Genomic DNA, 4,422 nt, shown 5'->3' with positions numbered 1-4,422 from the left:
TCCGTATTATTCGACTTTTTTTCATGCTACGCTTAACTTTAAGGTAGAGAAGACTCAAGATAATACAGAAATTCGGTTGCATCTACTTTGAAAGTGGAAATTAAAAAGCCCTCCAATTTTTTTTTCAGTTCTCATGCTCTCTGAGAGCAGAAGGTACACAACGGCACTCTACAAGAAAAGGTACCGATGACTTGGAGAACTGGGAGTGTTTGTCTCACCGCTGTTTTTATATAACTGCCTATTCAAACTAGAATGAGCGGAAGATATTGATTTAATCCTGATAATATTCCTGAATGCCTTCACAGGGGGGCAGGAATGCACTCAAATTAACAACACATTAACAAGTTTACACAATATTAAACACCATGTCGATATAAATCATGAGAAACAATAAATGATGTGCTGCTTCGGAATATACGTTCTGGCTTAACTTTTTCTGAATGAAAAACCAAACTTAGGGTGATAAGCAGTATCTAAAGCAAACTGATAGCATATACGGCCAACTTTACATTAAATGAGGCTAATAATAAGCAGAGACCCTGGTGGGTTATTGTGCTACTGCAGACTATGCAAAATATTTTGTGGTGCTGTCGGGCGAGTTGTAAAAATATCTTCAAACAAAAGGTGGCACCATAATCGAAAACTAGAAATTACAGTTTCGACGTCCCGGAACCGGTTCGGAACGGTTCCTTCAATTCGTTCCGGTTCGGGTTCAGTTCCAAAATGGCGGAAAAAATACGGTTCCGGTTCAGCTCCGGTTCCGGGTGAAAATTCGGGTTCGGTTCCGGTTTTCGGTTCGGTTCCGGTTCCGGTTCGACACCCTGCCTATAAGGAAGGGTATCAGACAAGGAGACACAATCTTTCCAATGTTATTCACAGCATGCTTACAAGAAGTATTCGGAACGTTGGATTGGGAACAGGTGGGAGTGAGGGTTAATGGAGAATACCTTAGTAACCTCAGATTTGCTGATGACGTTGCCTTGCTAAGTAACTCGGGGGACGAATTGAAAAGCATGCTTTCCGCACTTGGCGAACAGAGTAGAACCGTGGGCCTGAAAATTAATATGCAGAAAACTGAAGTAATGATCAATAACCTCGGGACAGCACAGCAGTTTGAGATAGGTGGCGAGGCAGTGGAAGTGGTAAGCGAATATATCTACTTAGGCCATGTTGTGACCCCAGATCCCAACCATGAGGCAGAGATAATTAGAAGGATCAGAATGGGGTGGGGTGCATATGGCAGACATTCTCAGATAATGAATAGCAGCCTACCATTGTCGCTGAAGAAGAAAGTGTATGACAGCTGCATCTTACCGGTACTCACCTACGGGGCAGAAACTTGGAGGCTCACGAAGAGGGTTCAACTTAAATTGAGAACGACTCAGCGGGCAATGGAGCGGAAAATGATAGGTGTAACATTAAGGGACAAGAAGAGAGCGGAGTGGGTCAGGGAGCAAACTGGTGTTACAGACATATTAGTAGAAATTAAGAAGAAGAAATGGACGTGGGCAGGGCATGTAACGCGAAGGCAAGATAACCGCTGGTCATTAAGGGCAACAGAGTGGATCCCTAGAGAAGGCAAGCGCTGCAGGGGGCGGCAGAAAGTTAGATGTGCAGATGAAATTAAGAAGTTCGCGGGGATAAATTGGTCACAGTTGGCACAGGACAGAGGTAATTGGAGAATAATGGGAGAGGCCTTTGCCCTGCAGTGGGCGTAGATAGGCTGGTGATGATGATGATGATGATGTGCAGGGCGATTCCCCCTACTCCTCACAAAGCGCTGATCACCAGTGACTGCGCTCCATAATTCAGAAGAGCGATTGTAGATGTGTGCTCGTCCTTGCTCGTCCCGGAGATGGTCAGTTCTCCCGGTGCAAAAAGTGCTTCTCGTATCTTCATTTTACTCTTTACGATGAAAGCTTGTTTATTTTGATTCCTTACTGCCAAGAACAACTTTACTAACTGCTCCACTTTCCTTAACTGACACTCGACTTTTCACAAGCCTTGCAGGCGCACCCGAACATGTAGCTAACGGCTGCACTGAAGTGATGTCATGTAAGCGAAGCGTGGAAAGTAAAATATGTATTACGTATGCCTTAGTGTGGAGCTACATTGACTTCATGACTCTACTGAGCCTAAAGACACAATGGCGTAAATTTGTCAAACTGCTCTTTGTGTCTGCTTTCCCTAGAGGACAGATAAAATTTATATTTTTTCATCGAGTATCGTCTCGCTGAAGCAGTTTTTATTTTTATTAAGCAATAAATAGAAAAGAATGTTATGCAACGTCTGCTCTACCCGCAACAACTTCAGCGACGACGCGACCTCGTCTTTAGATTGCATTGGTCAGTGTCCATTTTTCAAGCTCGTGTACACATTTACGTGTTGTAATGTTTTTATAGGAAAAACTGTAATGCTTTTGGCAACAACTGTCAGTGTTGAAGTAGTTATGTTCATTTATTGGAAAGTGTTTCAAACCAGTTTTTGTTTCGTTCCGCGCACAACATTCTTGTCGTCAGAAGTTATAGGTGGAACATTCTTTAAATGTCACAAATCGGTATACCGGGGTTTTGTCATGTGGCCGGCTGTACAATGGGTCCGATAAGCCTGCCAGCTCCGCGTAGTGTCACTCCGTTCACTGGCAGAATCATACGCAGTGGCTGAACGCTCTCCACGTCGTCGGAGAAGCTCAGCTACGGTGCATTTTGCCTCCACATTCGTACCTTGCCTGGCTCGTATCCATGTCGCCATGTCGTAAGAGGTGGTTTCACGTAAGGCTTCCAGTTGGCTGATCCGGCACTGTGTCTGAAGTTGTCGGTGCTTACGTCAACACCACGTTGACGAGAACTCGCCAGTGGGTCAGTGTTTGTCTGCACACAGTCTACCAATTCGCTCGAGGAGCAGTGTTGTACAGGTTCCTCTAAAACCGGAATAAAAGGTCGTTCCTCATCTCTTCCGAATTTTGAAACCAGCTCCTGTTAAAAGTTACTTTAATGCTTCGGAACGGAACGCGTTCTAGTTACAGTTCAAACAGTGAAACGTGTCGTTACATTATGGTTACTTTTATTTTTAAATAAAATATAGCGTTGGATAATCCTGAAGAATGCGAAATAAAGTGAGCAATTGAAAACTCACACAAGCTACGTGTACTTGCCGGCAGCAGATCACCTGGAGATAAACAATCCCATTAAATGCTCCTACGCGAACTTTTGAGAGAGCACAGGATATAATCCAGACATTTCCAACTGTAATTTTGGTGCTCGTATATTACAAGTGCAACACCTATGGCAGTTTCCTCTGTTGTTTTCAAATGCACAGTTAGGATACGGCGCTTCATATGTGCAACTAGAAAGTTACTCACATAGGCTGCTTATAGGAAGAAAAGAGCAGTAACGGCCTGTGGCTCTTTGTACTAGCTTCAACGCCTTAAAGCCTTGAATCATTAACAGCCAAATCCTAGCGACGGAACGTTCACCGAAGGGACGCCGTTCCCTCCCTTTCCTTCGAAAATCAAACGAGTTACTGTTACAGTTCCACCGAACCTTAACGGAACGGTGGCGTTCTTCCGTTACTCTGTTCCTCCCAAAGGAAACTATGCGTTCTACGACGCGTACACCTAAATACCCTCCGTCCTTTCTATACCGTGTCCGGCACTCCCCAGCGTGCTTCCATTGCCCCTACCATACTGCGTTTTCTCCTGCCTCATCGCAACTCGGTCCCCACATTTTCCCACCCTCCTCCTTCAACGTGGCGAACCTGCCAAGCCTCATACTAGCTCACCGACCAGTTGGCGTTGGTGAACCAGGCGCGAGGCATTCTCGACGGTTAATGTTGCATTTGAATAAAGTATTTCGTCGTCCCTCCTGCTCCTGGTTCCTCGAACGCTGTTTCTTGGAGCACCGTTCCGTAGAACACTGCCGTGGACGAATAAGTGTTGTAGCTCAAACATGAAGAATGCAGTATGAAGCCAATTACGCAAGTAATAATAGAGTGACCCACTACACCCAGTGCCTAAGTCCGCTTGTCAAAAACAGCACGGTTGGTGTGGAGGAAATATTACGCGTATGAATTCGACAAGTAACCTTTCGTATCCTACAGGCTTTTTGTTTATTGAGTTGCAGCCTCCCGAGCAGCTTAGACGATTTATTCTTGAATATCGCTTGTCTTCTGTAAGATAAGGTGGTTCCATGAGCCAGTGTGAAGTGGACCCATGTTTTGCAATGTTCGGTGAGAAATGTTGAAATGGAATCCGAAATTCGGTAATTGCTGTTTTGCCGTATTCATTACACTGCCACCACAAGGGGGGTTTCTGACAATCAAATCAGCAGCAACGACCCCATTATCAGATGTTCAAGAGGGAACCAACCCAAGGACCAAAGAATTCGGCAGGATCAAGGAAGGATCTAGCATTTGGCATATTTC

The sequence above is a fragment of the Haemaphysalis longicornis genome, unplaced genomic scaffold (genome assembly GCF_048455015.1).
Source record: "Haemaphysalis longicornis isolate Haplotype H1 unplaced genomic scaffold, Haemaphysalis longicornis Haplotype H1 scaffold_2, whole genome shotgun sequence".
NCBI lineage: Eukaryota > Metazoa > Arthropoda > Arachnida > Ixodida > Ixodidae > Haemaphysalis > Haemaphysalis longicornis.
Note: the sequence above shows the minus strand (reverse complement) of the source record.